This window comes from Oryzias latipes, chromosome 13, assembly GCF_053564925.1.
Source record: "Oryzias latipes strain Hd-rR chromosome 13, Olatipes_Hd-rR_3.1".
NCBI classification, from domain to species: Eukaryota; Metazoa; Chordata; class Actinopteri; order Beloniformes; family Adrianichthyidae; genus Oryzias; species Oryzias latipes.
Genome location: NC_136249.1, coordinates 3,252,618 through 3,269,348, shown reverse-complemented (window position 1 = coordinate 3,269,348; position 16,731 = coordinate 3,252,618). Strand labels below are relative to the sequence as shown.

Genomic DNA, 16,731 nt, shown 5'->3' with positions numbered 1-16,731 from the left:
CTTCTGTTTTGTTGTGCAAAGTGTAAGGGTACAGTGAACCATTGACTGTATCAGAGACCTGGACTGAGTGAGTGTTGACTGTTGGTTTACTGTCGGCTCCAACCAAGTCCAGTCAATTTGGTCGCCATTTTTTCATGCTGGAGCCAGAAAATGTCAGTAATTATTGATAGTTAGAAAAAATTGGTCTGAGTTGATGGGAGTCATCGTTTCTATGGCAACCACTCTCACCAACCAGGAGTGAGCTTGTTGGAAGTCCAAACCGCTACCACCTTAAGGTGGCTACATGAAATGTCAATCAAACATTTTGAATGTTTGAAATGAGAACATATACATTTATTGAGGCATCTGATTGGCCGGTTTATAACTTGATCAACTTACAACAAAATAAAAATAAAATGAAGGATCATCAAGAACATGTTAGAAAAGTATCAGATCCAGAACGGTTCTCCTGACCAACAGAATGTAACAGCTGTTTGTTTCTCTATAGACGTCCGTGGGACTTTGGCTTCTTGGAGCCACTTCCTGTTTGGAACGCCAGGGGGGAGGGGTCACTCAGTCCAGTTCCCTCATACAGTCACTGCAGTGGACGGTGGGATGTCACTCAGCGATCCATAAAAGGCATCCTTGTTGTAGGTAAACAGATTGACTTTTTTTGTTTTGCTGGTTCATCTCAGAGTTGCACCTTTGGAGTGTCCAGCTGGTTCAGGACGCCGCTGACCCACACAACATTAGTGGCAGGTTACCCACTAACAAATCCTATCTTCCACATCATGAATCCATCTATGAAGCATCAAAAGCTTCAGCGATGACCTCTACCTTTCAGGGCATGTTCTGGAGGAGCAGGCAGGTTCCATCATGCGTCATGGCGTGAGCAGAGACGCAGTCTGTTGCTGCAGGTAAGACGCAGATGAGGCAATTCCTTGGAAAACTGCTGGAATGCTGGAAACCACAACTTCAATGAATGGAGAAGGAGTGCTGCTGACTTCCCTGCAAGCACACCTGGATGGGCTGAGAAGAACAGACGGATGCAAACAAACGCCTGTCTGTCGAAGAACACCAGCAGGTTTTAGGCTAACGTCACACTCAAACACGACACAAAAGCCAGAGCTACACATGCAGCGGGATGGAACCATTCAGCTGACTCCTCCCAGCTCACAGCCAACGCTTTACAGTGCCATGGAAACCAAACACACCTGTCTGCTTATCCTTGTGCTGCCCAAAGCTTTGGCTGTCAACGGCATTAGTCAGCTGGAGGTTGTGAACCGAAAAGTAGGCAGAAAAAAGCTAAACTGTGAGCTGTTGTCCATGAAAGGCAAAGAGTAGGGAAGAGATTGGAACAGGAACGAGTTGTGTGTTCCTCCTGAAGGCCTCAGACGTGGATTTGCTGCACGTCAACTGAAGTTAATGCAGAAGCTTCAACTGTTGGTACATTTGGTATGAAAGCGGTTCCTGCAGGTAAATTGACACACATCAGAAAAGCTTTGGGAGGAGCTGGACGAAACATAAGAAGTCTCTTTAGTCAGTAAAAGACTGAGAGCAGCTTTTACCTGGAGCCCTGACTGAGGAGGAAGATGAAGTTGCTTTTGCATTTTTCCTAACAATTATCGTTACGTTGCAGGTGATGGCGCTCATTCTGATTACTGCATCCCCATCAATCAGTTTATTGCATCTTCGTTATTTTAATTCAATGTTATTTACCTCATCAGTACCTTTATTGATTAGCAAAAAGACAAAAAAACTCCCTAGAAAGTAGAGGCAGACGGTACTTTGCTTCCCCTCTGGAGGGCGCTAGTGAGCCGACAGGTGCTTGTTGCTCAATGGCACAAAGTCTAGCTTAGGTTAGCTAATCTTATTTTGACAGGATTTAAAGACAGAACCAAGAGAACTTTCTTCTTAAGACTGCGGTCACATTTCCCAGAATTCCACGGGACAGAGACCTAAATGCACGTTTTTCAGCTAAATCGGCAGGTGGCAACATTTGTAATCAGGAGGTGGCAGTGGCATTTTTACACGTCATGTGGAGGTTTTAAGAAAAGTTAAAATTTTACACCAACTGGACGACAAGTGGCCCCCCGGGCACATTTGGAGGTGGCAGTCCAGTGATAGGCAGGGGGCAGGAAGGCAGCAGCACAATAGTTGACAGATGGGAGGGTCCCCCAAATCTGATGATCGGCCGCTTTCAGACTGCCACCCTCCAGCCACCCCCCTGCCTCCGTCCAATTGTTAGAAATTCCTCGATGAAGTTTGTTGACATGGGCCGGGGGCCCGGCGATGATCCGACGTTGATCTGATTCCCGTCCCGTCACTGTGGGTCCTTACATAAATGGGGAGACGGCACTGATGGTACATTGATGCTCTTCATCCGATGAAGACTCCCGCTGTGGTTGGACTGCTTGGATCTTTGTTTTCTTGGGCGCCGGGGTTTGGCCCTTGCTGGGTTTTTGGGAGGTTTGTTGTCTGAAAATGTGTGAATTGACAAGATTATTGTGTGTGCTCAAACTCTGAGTTGCAAATGACCGATAGTGCAGAAAGGCCGCTGGTGGCAATTGATGTGAACGGTTGCCGTCCAGAGACATTTCTACACCGTCCCACCAGAGCTGCTGCCGGCAGGCGGTCCAGCTGCCTCCACCCAGCTGTTGCCTGGTTTTGTGATGGCGTCATCCCTGCCTGACTGACAGCAGCCAGACTACCACCGTCTATATTTATAACGGTGCCAACGATTTTCAAAACATCAGCTGACGGCCGCTAATCTTGAAGATTTTGCTGATGCCTCCCCATCGCGGGGTGGCAGCTGTACTTGTGACCGTAGCATAAGCAACTGAGGAACTTTTACAGAAAATACACACCACCAAAGACCGGGTCTGTCTCCCTGTTGGTTCTTGTCCCAACAGCCGTCTTGTCTTTCAGAACACATTGAAGTGATGACAAGCAAAGGGTGACTTTAGGCCTCCAGGGGCGCTCCTGAGCTGTGAAGCCACACGACATGATCATTTGTGTCGTCAAGCAGAGGATTGGGAAGAATGCAGAGGGTCGGCCATGCTTTCCAGAGTTTGCTTCGTCCACCTCAACAATAGACAAAAGTGACTCAAAAATGACAGAACTCAAAGAGAAAAAGTTGTCGAGTCGACCCACCTGCCAATCAAAAAACATGCCCCTATTAATGTGGAAGTCTGAGTTTCCAAAAATCACAACTATGAACGTCAAAAGTTAGATTCGTTTTGGTTGAAATCCATCTTTTAGCAGAGAAGTTGAGGAACTGAAACAAATGGTGTAAGATTGGAAAAGCCCCCAAAAGCCCCCATGCTGCTGTTTTTGAGTTACAAAGCCTCAGTCCTGACTTTTCTCTGCTTCACATCTTTGACTCTGAAGCTCTTTAGATTTGAAGAGATCTCAGATGCAGCCTTCATGTCTTCAGCTTTGAGTTCATGCTTCTGCTCGATATGAAAGACAAAAGTGGGGTTGAAGCTTAGGGTCCTTTTCACACCAACATATGGAAAAGGCTTTTACAGACACGTCAGTCTTGTGATGGGGCGTTTACTCTGATGTAGTTCTCTTCTCAGGCTGCAGCTCCACAGTCAGTCCTGACCAGAACCTGGAGGTTCAGTACATGACAGCTTCATCTAAAAGACCAAAGTGACATCGTAGACTTCAGTCCTGAAAGGAAACTGTCAGAGGAAGACTGAGTCCTCACATGAGACCTTCCTGTCCAGAACCTCTGCTTGGCCATGTGAACTCTGCTGTTGTCTGTTTATTTCAGTGTTTCCTTCACAAACCGTTCCTTCCTTTAAAAACGCAGCTCAGCCTTTACTAGGCAGCATAGCTGTGGTTCCAGTAATGTCTGCTCCTGTAAAAACCAGCTTCTCCATTGAACCACCAGCCAACCCCATCAAAGAGTGCAGAGGAGGAGGAGTCTGAGCTGGAGCGCTGGCGAACGTTCCTGAGGATGATGGGAACCAAACTTGACTCCATCCTTTCATTCTTGCACCGTTGCTTGTGTCTTATGGCTGCTCTGTCACAGTGAATCCTCCACCTCCATCCAACCCTATCTTCGTCATCTTCATCACTCACATGAGGCACCTCTGCATCCATGAAGTCTCTGTCCTGGAAGCCCCAACCTCAACCTCTGTTTACCCACAGGATCACTGCCTTTCCTCTCAACGCCTCAAACCATCTCAGTCTGCATTCATCTCCAAAACATTGAACATGATGGATTCCTTCCTGATCCATCCTCATCACTCCCAAAGAGAGCCTCAGCATCTTCATCTCTGCTGCCTCCTGTCTGTAAACCAACAACATGGCCGCTCTCACCACAGATTTTTATATGTCACTCTTTAGTCACACATCACACCTGAAACCTTCCTCCACACACAAGTCTTCAGCTCTTTTCTACATTGTCTGTTGCTCTGGACTGTACCTTAGATTCCTCTCTAACCTGAGTGAAGGTGGTTGAGCACCAAAGGAAATGTGGAAGGATAAAATAATGAATCCGCTTTTCAGGATTCTAGTCCCTAAGCTAGATTGTCAGATATTCCAAGAAGCATAGTTGAAGTCAAAGAATAAAGAGAAATGAGTTGTAGTGTTTATTGAATGGGTCAAAGTCAGACTGATCTTTGAAAGGTTCTCACTGAGGAATCACTTTCTAAAGAAGCTTTTCCCAAGTATCTTCAGGATTATTCACAAAAGGCTTCACATGTCAAAAACTGGTAGATTTAAAAAGCTTTAAACTTGACAAAATGTATTTTCTCTGGTACACAGGAGGTTAAAGTTCCAAATGCAGAAAGTGGCACGTTCAGAAGCAACATTGGGGGAGCGGGAACGGGACAAAAGTGGTCGTAAATCAGAGTGATGGTGTTTATATGAGACGGGAATAACAGAGTTCTGTCAAGGATGATAATCTGCTGCTGTGACAGGAACAGACATTTCTCTGAAAACACGACAACCGAGTCAAGAAGCTGCTGAAATCCAAGACGAAGCCCAACACTTTGAGCAGGGATGGATGAAAGGCTGCAGAAGAAGAAAAGCATCCACAGTGAGCTCTGCTGCTGTGCCCCCCTCCACCCCCCAACCAATGTGAGGGTGGATCATGGAAACCGTGAGGCCTCCTGTTCCTCTGTGAGGACGTCTATGGAAACTCTTATGAGAGCAGCCCTCTCTGAATGCAGCCTGTGTTCATGTTTCCTCTGCAGGACTGACCTCCACATTCACAGACCAGCGGCGAGGCTTTCTGGGAGCAAACTGGAACAGGAAGCTACAGACGTTCTGAGGAACTGTACCACATCTGTGCAGGTGAGAGCAGGAGCGTCCACAGTGACTTTAGCTCCTTCATGAGCTTCAGCCTGCAGCCGTCACTGCGAACAACAAGTAGCAAGGATCGGGTCATCTGGACCCCACGAACGGTGGAATCTGAGCAGTTATGTCCCACAGCGAAAGACTTCTCAATAGTGCTGACACAGCAGCTTTCTCACAAAGTCTGGGTTTTCCCTTCATGAAGGTTTTGTGCAGTTTTGCAATCTAACCCATTACATCCTTTAGTGGCTCCTTATCCCTTGTGCTATCCTATGGGGTCCAGATGACCCCCCCCCCCTTCCATTGACGTGTTCTCCCCACCATGACAAAGGTGGATAAAGGTGGAAAGATTTCATGTAATCCATGGACACCAGTGAAGATCACAAATCATTGAAGAAAAAAGGTTCAGAGCTCTGTCTAGTGGGTCTAGATGACCCAACTCCCAATGTTAAAGTGCCTAGGATAGCACAAGGGTTACTCAATTCAGTCTAAACAGAGCAGACTTCCTTTCCTACATTAGGTCAGAACAACAGTCCAGGTGTGAATGCACTCGTGCAAATATCTGGTCTGACCCAAACAAGAGGGTCAAGACAGATCTGAAGAGGTGCCTCTGGTCCACTTCTCACTGGTTCTGATCCTGCCCAGCAGAAGCCGAGCTTTGACCCTCCTATAACCCTTGGGGTCAATTTGACCCCATTCAATATGTCAACTAAAATAACAGTTGACTATTTGGTGCTAAGGTGACATGGGGGAGGGGGAGAACCTTCCAACACCATGGGGATGAAGCTGTGTGTCTGTGTGACGTGCTGTACTCACACCTGCAGGTCCAAAGCCTGGATAACAAAAGAGGAGCAGTGAGTGAGACTTTACAGTGACCAACCGCAGATATGTTACAAAAAAGGGATAAAAATAAGTAAATAAACATGTTTATAGGAGGAAAGGGGGGGGGTCACCAACACCAGTCTATATGCTTCATTATGTAAGAGTCATGACTGTGCACCTAAATTAGAAAAGATTTGGATGAAACATTTTCAAGATCCACTAACTCTAAAAGTTTAATCTGGTGGTGGCGCTACAGCAAAGGTCATCTCATCACCAAAAGGGTTCATACTCTTGTGGTCTTTAATGTTTTCAGTAAATTTTAGGAGATTTGTATGAAAACTTTTCTAGATACATTAATTCTAATTTAAAGGTTTGGCCTGATGGTGGCGCTAGAGAACAGGTCAACTCACTGATAGGTTCTATTATCAAGGGGTTATTGATGTATTCAACAAATAAACAAAAAACATTTCATGGTTAACAATTTTATGTATATTTATGCAAGTCATTTTCTGTAGGCAAATATCCCTGGGGTCAGATTGACCCCAAGGGTAAATGTGTCAGTAACATCTGAGGATATTACGAGATTGAAGGATTGAACATTTATCAAGGTCATGCCAAAAGCCATGGACAAAATGGAGTTACAGTAGATGCAAAGGGTTAAAACTGTCAAACCTGCTTAACCTTTCAACACCAGAGCTTTAGCTCCAATGTTTGTATCGTCTCAACAACCACAACTTTTCAACCGTTTACGCCATAAATGTAATTCCATGGATGCAGACACAGAGAAATGCAGCCTTGCACCGATGTGCAACACTTTGCATGAAAGGGAGGGAAATCAAAGCTGCTTATCTCTGTCAGAATCAGCTTATTTACCATTATTTACCATTTATTCACGCTGATCACCTAAATGGTTGCAGAGTTATGGAAGGTGAAAGAGCGTGTGTCATTTAGTTGTTGCTGGCAACATCTTTAGGGTTAAAGTTAGGAGGTTTATGAGAGAAAATGCTGCAGGAAAAAGGGATGAATTTGGACTTAACAAGACATGAACCCCACCAGCTCAGATGTGGTCATCACACTCCGCCCTAAATAAAGACAGATCATGGATGTGAACACAAACAGCAACATGAGCTGCAGAGGCTTAGCTAAACCTCCACGTCTGGTTCTATGGGACCACTGCTGCTCTTCCCGACATCCTGGTCCTTACGCCTGACCGTCACGGTAAAGATCAACGTCTCACGGCTTATTCATGTCAAATCCTTCATGTTTAAACGCTTCTGAATTCCTCATGCGGTGAAACTGCAAACCTGACACTAAAAACAGCTGGAGGAACTTGAATGATGCTAACAAACCACACATTTTCACCAGTTGACACCAGAGAACCTGAACAGCTGATTCCCCTTCTATCTGCTCACCAGAAACATTTCCAGAAACTTCTCCAGAAACCTGCAGTAGTTCTGGGTATTTCTTGGTTCAAATTGTTGTGAGGAGCAGACAAGATAAAGGAGATTGTATTTGTGACGTATAAACTACAATGGGCGGGGCCACAGTCTCCCCGCTCTGCTCCATTCCGATCATCCACTGTCAGACCAATGGATCCATTACCGTCTTTGTTTCCTGGTCTGAGTGGAATCTGGATCAGAACCGGACGGATGGATAGACCTGATGTTGCTGCCATTTCTGTTGCACCGCTAATGTGAGGTTAGGGTTGTTAGGGCTGTAAGCTAGCAGGAGAGAGTGTAAACAGATGGGTGATGGAAAGTGGGGGCAGGCTTACTCTGCAGTCCCGCCCACAACTCAGAGGTGAATGTCTACTGAACTCCTGCTGCTCTGCTGAAACTGTGTCCTAGAAAACCACATCATGATCATTAACAGATCCCTGGGAATGCTGATGATTTGATGAGGGTCTACAGAGGGTTCCTGGAAGATAAAGACACCTCAAGAAACACTAACTTCAAATAAAGCTGCCTCCGTGCACGCTCTTCCATGTGCACGCTCCTCCTTGCATCCTCCCACATGCACCCTTCTCTGAGTGGACCTTCCTCTGCTCATAACGCAGAGACAGACTCTGACAGGCACCAGCAGACACAGACGGACGAGCTCTGGATCCCTCCAGTTCAAGCTGACTCAGCAGAAGCAGACAGGAAGCTCGTCATGAGCGGCGGTTTGTTTTGGTTGGAGAAAGTCCGTCAGATGAAGGAGAAGTGGAAGCCAGCGTGACTCTTCCAGGAGAACTGATTGTGCAAAGGATTCCCGTTGAAGGGTTGGTCAATGCTGCAAGCACATCCTGGCTCAGAAATACGTCAAACCTCTCTCTGACACTCAGGAACATGCAGATTCTCCAGAGTGGTGACAACATTCCTGCATAAAAACGGCCCCTGAAAGACAGAGATCAGGACCACAGAGGATTCCGGTGCCCCCCCCCAGGCCGTACCTGTCTGTGTCTGAGCAGTGGAGGTGTGTGGTGAGGACGTCAGTAACTCCACATCCAGAGGAGGCTGCTTTCCTTCTGATTGTTCTGGATCCTGACAGCCGCAGCACATCGGTGGAGCTGCAGCCTCCACCCACCCTCAGAATCACATGCTCTGTCCCTCCCCAACAACACTCCCATCCACTCAGCTTCACGGTGGAGACACAAGGCTCTCATTCTTCTGCTGGAGAAATGCAGACTTGTTCAGAGAGGTCCACCTGAGAGCGGGCTTCGGGTCAACAAGGCGCTGAGCCACAGCTGGAGTCGCACCGGACCTTTTCCTGGAGAAAAGTGTTTTCTGCTGTCACAGAGGAACTTCTGTCTCAGGTTTCCCCCAGAGCAGAGTAGAAAGAGGGCTTTGACTGTGAGAGACTGTGAAGCTGGGCACACAGCTCCAGAGGGTCAGCTCCTCACCGACACTCCAAGAACCTCCTGAAGCTCCTCCAAGCTTTGAACCCACGTATCTTTTTTTCAGAATCAAAGACAGTTCATGTCCTCCCAGTGATGCAGTCCTGCTGTTTCTGTGAACCACAGAGAAGAGTTCACCTGAACAAACGGAGCAGCGGGAATCCTGACCAACCGGGGAGGGGGCAGAACAGGGGTGGGCAATTCCAGGCCTCGAGGGCGGCTGTGTCTATATGGTTTCCAGGTATCCTCACAGCATAAAACAGGAAAGAATAGTGCAATAAGGCAAATATTCCATTCATACTGAGCCCCCTAACCTGGAGACCACCTGCACCCTGGAGACACCAAAACCTCCACGGTCTCTCTCCATGACTTTCACCAAGATGGTGGTCATGCATTTGGAAAAGAGAGGTTTCTCGTGGTGTTTGTTGTTGTTTCTGTTACGTTGAATGAGGCCGGACCCAGAAGCAGAACAGAAACAGAAGGTGGATGAAATGATAGTCTTTATTGAGTCCCAGGAGTGGTGGAGGGTTCCGGTTTGGAAGATGCGTGGCTTGGATGGATGGCGGAATGGACGGGCTGCAGGTCTGGTGGAGGTAGTGACGAATTCATGTGGACACCTCTGAGGTTTCTTCTTTTTTTTTTAGGAGTTTGTCCTTACAGAGAAGGAGGGTCTAGGGGCAGGGATGTCCAGTTTAGTTTAGTTTAAATCAGCTATTGAATTCTATGACTTCATGTTCTTTATGATTCATGTTTATTACACAGTTACCGGCATGAATGTTGTTATTTTGGGCCATAGCAATCAAAGTGAATTGAATTGAAAAGTGGAGCCTTGCTTGGTGTCCAGATAGATGGCAATCTGTGACCAATGGTGGAGGTGAAGCTGGTAGCAGTCCCTGAAGGGGCAAAACATAGAGTGGACAAGTGTGGAGGTAGAATGTGGCTCTTGGCTTAGAGCTTGGCATGAGTCAGTACTCTACCACAGGAAGCAGACGGACTGACGTCGGCTGAAGGGGGAGGAGTCCTAGACAAAGGCTGCAGGCTGATTTGCTGATGAATGGCAGTTGTGCAGATCATCCCCGGTAGGAGTGGGAGGAGACACATGAGAAACTGGTTGCTAAGGAAAACTGACAGAGTGGGGAGCCAATGTGCAGAAGTAGAGCGGTCCACCTCTGATTGTACTATTGCAGGTTTGGTTCTCCCCATGTGTCAAAGTGTCCTTGGGCAAGGCGCTGAACCCGCAGTGCTCCTGGTGGTTATAGGTTTGCTCCAGTGTTGGACCGTTGAGCCGCCATCATCTGATGGTTTCCAGGACACCCTAAAACCGGCTTGTTACTGTCACACCCTGTGGGTGAGGAGAGTGGCTGCTGGGGGTTTTGTGATGCAACACAGCCTAAATGTGTTATCTGTGATTCTGAGATCTGTTCAGTGAAACCATGTGATGTCAACTAAATGCAAACCCACAATTGTCATTTATAAGATTTAATGCAAAACCTGTGTCGTTCTGTATGACGTAGTCTCTGCAGAGCAGCAGCAGTTTAACTGAGTTGTGAAGGGGAATATTGGCGTGGAGCAAGCCCCTCCCCCCGTTGCTGAGAGCTCTCTGTTTATGTGCTTCCCACATGGTAACAGCCCTTCAAATCCTGGACCTAACTTTACCGGTGCAACAAAAACAGTGATCAATACCAGATCTGTCCATCTGTCCAGTTCTGATCCAGATTCCAGCTCAGACCAGGAAAACAGAGACGTTCATGGATCTGTTGGTCTGACAGATGATCAGAATGGAGCAGAGAAGGGAGCCTGTGGCTCCGCCCACTGGATTTTCTTTGTCACATTTACAACCTTTTTCAAACGTCACTTTTTCGTCTGTTCCTGATTCACAACGATTTGAGCCATTTCTGGGCCAGGGTAGTCGTGGTGAAGTGGTAGAGCGGTCAACCCCTGGTCTGAAGATCCCAGGTGCAGTTCCTGCCCGCCCACGTGTAAAAGTGTCCTTGGGAAAGACCCTGAACCCCACATTGCTCCTGATGGTCACAGGCTGGCGTCAGTGTGAACATATGTGTGAATGGATGGAGGTGACTGTGAAGAGCTGTGATAATGAAATAAGCTAGAAAAATGCTGAAAGAGGATATGTCATTTACCATTTAATGAGATACTCAGAAATGTCATTTTACGCTTAGTGTTCTTTAAATATGTCCTCCATCATCAGAAAAATGCCACAAGAGCACATTTAAGACACCCAAAACACCATTTTCATCTCAATGGGTCTTTATGAGGATTTTGTGCTTTGAATGGGAAAATACTGGACTATCAGCCTGCCTCTCCAGACTGTGTTTTATTTCTGGATTTAAAGAACATAAATGAGCCCAAACACTCTCACAAACACAGCTAGGGTCCCAAAGTGAATGTGGTCGCAGAGGCATGAAAGGGGCATTTCCTTAAAAAATGAAGGGTGTGTTTGTCTTTTTAAAAATATTTTAGGAAGCTGACTGTGTCCCCAAATCTGAAGGCTTCCTGTCTGGATGCAGGTCTGAGCTCTTTCCCTCACCGCAGGTCCTGACGTGGGAAGACTTTGGATGCCTGACATTCCTGCAGGGCTGGAGAGGATTTATCATAGTATGTGTAAAGTCCACACATCTATCAGCCTGAATCACACAGCTGGACTGCTGCATACAAACTTCAGAGCTCTCTGCATTCAGATGCATAGCTTCGGGTCTGTTATTTTGACAGCTCTGACGGTTGTTGGGCGCGCTCCTTTGTGGTCTTTGTTTGCCTTTTGCACGCTCCTCACATGGAGTTTATTTCCAGGGAGGGATAGGAAGCGATGTCACGTGGTTCCAAAGACACGACTGGCTATGAACCTTCAGACCAAACCCATCTGCTCTGCTTCATGAGGATGAATTCAGAACATGTCGGTCTGAACCGCCTGGTCTGAACATTTTCTGAACCAGAGAGCTGTAGGTAATGCGATTTTCGCAGACGTTTAACGCCGCGTGACTAAACAAAGGGCACCAATGAGAGTGTGCACACCGACGCGAAAAAACGCCACGCGCCAAAGCGTCAAAAAAAAAAAAACGCCTCGGGTTTGTTTTTGTTTTTTTGACGCCACGCGTCGAAATCTATTCGACCAATGAGAATGGCGCTTTTGCACACGTGTCTGGAGCTTCTGAAATTACAGTAAAACACAACTTGGGGGCGCTCAAACACAAAACTGCCTTGCTGAGCACACATACCAGCGAAGAAGATAGACGCCAAGTAGCGTCTACACAGCCGCGACGAAATAATGACGGACATTCTAAAATATCCCTGAACGAAGCACCAGTTGGAGCTACTGGTGCTTGAAATATTCATGTTTTCTTTGTATGATTCTGACAAGCGCGTAAATACTTGCTCTCTTCTTCTGAGTGAAAAGCGACTTTAAGAAGCGTAAAGTTGCGCAGCGCCACCTTGTGTACAGGAGTATTTCTGTTTTACATAAAGCGCCATCTAATGTCAGGGAAGAAAATTGCATGTTCGCTCGGCTCATCGTCAGCGAAAATCGCCTGGGTGTGAACACAAAAAACGTGGCGAAAAACGCTGGCGAATAACGCCTGGCGAATATTCGTACCGGTGTGTACGGGCCTTAAGGCGATTTAAGTTCAAACAAAACCAGAGAAGAGCAGAGATAAATAAGAAAAATGTCCTCAGACTCTACAGACCTCAAGAAAGTTAGAAGATAATTGAACAAGAAGCAGCTGTAAAAACCTTCTTGAACATTTCCAGGAGAAGATGCTTGATCACAAAGTTCAGCCCAAAAAAGAATTGCAGAGGATACAGCTTGGAATAACAGTCAAGCACAGTGGTGGCGACGTGATAATGTGGGCTCAAAAGCCTAAAACAGACAGACACACAGATTACAAGTGAAGGTGTGAGGCTCTATGTGTTCAGGAGCATTGAAGACCTGAACAAAACTGATCATTTTCTGTGATGCTGTGCACACGCTGGGCTCGGCAATGCACGTTCAAGCGCCCACGTCTGATCAAAAGTTCATGTGAACATGCGCATTTCGGCCTTCAGCATTCAAAACTGTCACCTTCACGCGCCAGGATGCAGATTTTTAATTTTAATTGTGCTGATCATGAAGAAGAAATGAACAATTGCGTTTTGTGGAGCTGTGAAAAAAAGCCTGAATCAAGATTCATCAGATTGGCACCGTGTTGACATTTCCCATCAAGCCTCTTCCAACTGCAGGTACGTGCGCTAGTATCAGGAAGTGACAGCATCGTGTGAAAACTTTTAGCATGCTCTTGAATGTGCGACACATGCCTAGCGTGTACGTACCACGATAAACTACAAAAACATTAGAGTTGCTGTGATGTCTCCAGTGCCTTCAGGTGTTCCAGAAACTACAGGGGCTTTCTGTTGTCCCTGCTACAGATAATCTGTGCCTCAGAGTTCACGTCAGCCTTCCTGTCACGCTGACTCTGTCATGGGTTACTCCTGTTTCCCACCAGGAGCTGCACCAGATCCATCAGGACAAAGGTCTGCCGGCTGCTCTGCAGGATCATTGAGCTTCTTCCTGTACGCGTTTGGAGGGCAGCAGAACACCACTGCCCCCTAGAGCGTACCTTGAGGTACTGCAGCATCTTTCTGTGCTGCACAGTTGTAACGTCTTGCTGCTGCTGCTGCTGCTTTGCTGCATCCCCTGTCATTCTGCTCACCTGGCAGGTGTGGCCAATGATCTTGATCAGCACCTGCCACGTATTTAAGTCAGAGGAAGCCTCAACCAGGGCAGGCATGCAAAGAGAGCAGAGCAGGGGGGTATACCAGAAAGCAGGTTATGCTAGTTACCACGGTTAACCTCAGCTTTCTGTTCCAAAAACAGAGGTATGTTTCAGGGTATGTCAAGTTGCCATAGCAACTCATGCTCTGAACATAAGCAGGGGGGTATTCCAGAAAGCATGTTTAAACTAGCCTGACTTTAAGCCTGAACTCTGGCTGAAATCCACCTGAACGTGCTTACTCTGGGTATGTCGGTTCCAAAAGATCGGATATGAGTTAGTGTAATTGCGCTCGACTTGGTAACCCTGGGTTAATGCACGTGCACAGCAGGTACATAAAGACATTCTCAATGGATCGCCGATTTACGGAGTCACCATGGAAACACGTGCAGAAAATAAGAGCGCTTTACGTCAGTGAGAAGGAGTCTGAGATTAATGACGGCGTATGAAGATTATGCGTCCATCAAAAAAGTAACACGGCTGCATCATCAAAAGAAAGAGTTTCTGCTTGGAGAAAAAAAACAGACAAAGTAAACACACGAGTTTCTGATCTCATTTCCATTTTCCTTGTGATATATATGTATATATATATATGTATATATATGTATATATATGTATATAACTATATGTATATATATGTATATAACTATATATATATATATATATATATATATATATATATATATATATATATATATATATATATATCTATTTATATATATATATATAACTATTTATATATATATATATAACTATTTATATATATATATAACTATTTATATATATATATATATATATATATAACTATTTATATATATATATATATAACTATTTATATATATATATATATATAACTATTTATATATATATATATATATAACTATTTATATATATATATATATATAACTATTTATATATATATATATATAACTATTTATATATATATATATATATATATATATATAACTATTTATATATATATATATATATATATATATATATATATATAACTATTTATATATATATATATATATATATATATATATATATATAACTATTTATATATATATATAACTATTTATATATATATATAACTATTTATATATATATATATATATATATATATATATATATATATATATATATATATATATATATATATATATATATATATATATATATATATATATATATATATATAACTTATCCAATTTTGCCACCTTAAATAAATTACTTCTATTGGTAACAAATAATTGAGTTAAATGTGTTCAACCTGATTTCTTACATCTATAAAACTCAATAATTGTTTATACAACTTAAATTTACATATTTATCTAACTAAATGTCATATCCAATTCAATTAATATTTTTATAACAATAAAAAGAACTAAAAATATGCATTTCATGCGTACAGTCTTTTATGAATTTTCCTATACTGTCATAACATCATGAGACAGTTGGGGTGCTATATAAACTCATCCTCCTCTTCCTCCCTCTCACTCATGGTGCAAAAAGAATTAAACATAACAGGACAAAATAACGACACAAAACACAGTAAAACAGCTAAACAACTAAACACATTTGGTCAAAAAGCCAGACTTAAACCCAAATCCGTCCAGACAGGCAAAGGGAATGGTATCCCACAATCCCTTGAGGTGCTGATCTAACACCAGCACCAAAGCTACACCTACTTGAAAGGATGGGAGAGGATGATGAGTTTATATAGCACCACTAGTGGAGGGTGATGTACAGTAAAGATTCAAGAGGTTTTTATTGCCATATTCTGTGTAGCTACACAGAGTAGGAATTTGCTGGGCCTTTTTGAGGAGAGAGCAGATGGATGGCTCCCACTTGAGGTCCTGCGTGATGGTGGTGCCGAGGAAACAGACAGAGTCCACTAGGGTGATGGGAGAGTCTGACAGGGTGAGAGGGGGTGAGGGGGCTGTGACTTTCCTGAAGTCCACTATCATCTCCACTGTCTTCTGGGTGTTCAGCTCCAGGTTGTTGATGCTGCACCACGACACCAGCCGGTCCACCTCCCTCCTATAGGCAGACTCATCATTATTAGAGATGAGTCCGATGAGGGTGGTGTCATCTGCAAACTTGATCAGTTTGACAGAGTCATGGCTGGAGGTGCAGCAGTTAGTGTACAGGGAGAAGAGCAGAGGGGAACGTACACAGCCCTGTGGAGTTCCTGTGCTGATGCACAGGTCTATTAGGTCTATTAGGAAGTCAGTGATCCACCTGCAGGTGGAGTCAGGCACGTTGAGCTGGAGGAGCTTTTCCTGGAGCAAAGAGGGGAGGATGGTGTTGAACGCAGAGCTGAAGTCCACGGAGTCCGCAGTTGCTCCAACTGGTGCTTGGTTCGGGGATATTTTAAAATGTCCGTCATTATTTCTTCGCGGCTGTGTAGATGCAACTCGGCGTCTATCTTCTTCGCTGGTATGTGTGCTCAGCAAGGCAGTTTTGTGTTTGAGCGCCCCCAAGTTGTGTTTTATTGTAACTTCAGAAGCTCCAGACACGTGTGCAAAAGCGCCATTCTCATATGTCGAATAGATTTCGACGCAACGCGTCAAAAAAAAAACGAACCCGAGGCGTTTTTTTTTTTTTTTTGACGCACCGACGCGTGCCGTTTTTTCGCGTCGGTGTGCACACTTTCATTGGTGCCCTTTGTTTAGTCACGAGGCGTGTGATTAAGCCTCCAAGAGTGATTGGTGGAGACAGTTAAAGGGGCGGGACTTTTCTGAAAACAGAGCTAAAGCTGCAGCAAAATCGTGGTACCGTCATTCTTATCAAAATGTGTTTGATAGAATAAACACAAAAAAATAGTATTTTATGATCTTTCATAATCCTAACTACTCTGTGTTTGATCAGGGCCTGTTTGGATGAACATAGAGCTGATATCCTGGAGATGATAAATGTTTTTAGATCAGTGAATGAGGGCAATTTCCCACGGCTCACTGGTTGAAAAACACTGGTCTATTAAATCGC

The 16,731-nt window shown here is 44.8% G+C and overlaps 1 protein-coding gene across 1 annotated transcript in view; it reads right to left on the bottom strand.

The window, feature by feature from the left end:
* phldb1b (pleckstrin homology-like domain, family B, member 1b) overlaps positions 1 to 8,581 on the bottom strand; it is an 88,437-nt gene extending 79,856 nt beyond the window's left edge. Inside the window, exon 1 of the mRNA XM_023961247.2 lies at positions 8,540 to 8,581. The gene's annotated coding sequence lies outside the window, so the exon portion shown is untranslated. The remainder of the gene's footprint in view (positions 1 to 8,539) is intronic.
* Between the last annotated feature and the right edge of the window lie 8,150 nt (positions 8,582 to 16,731).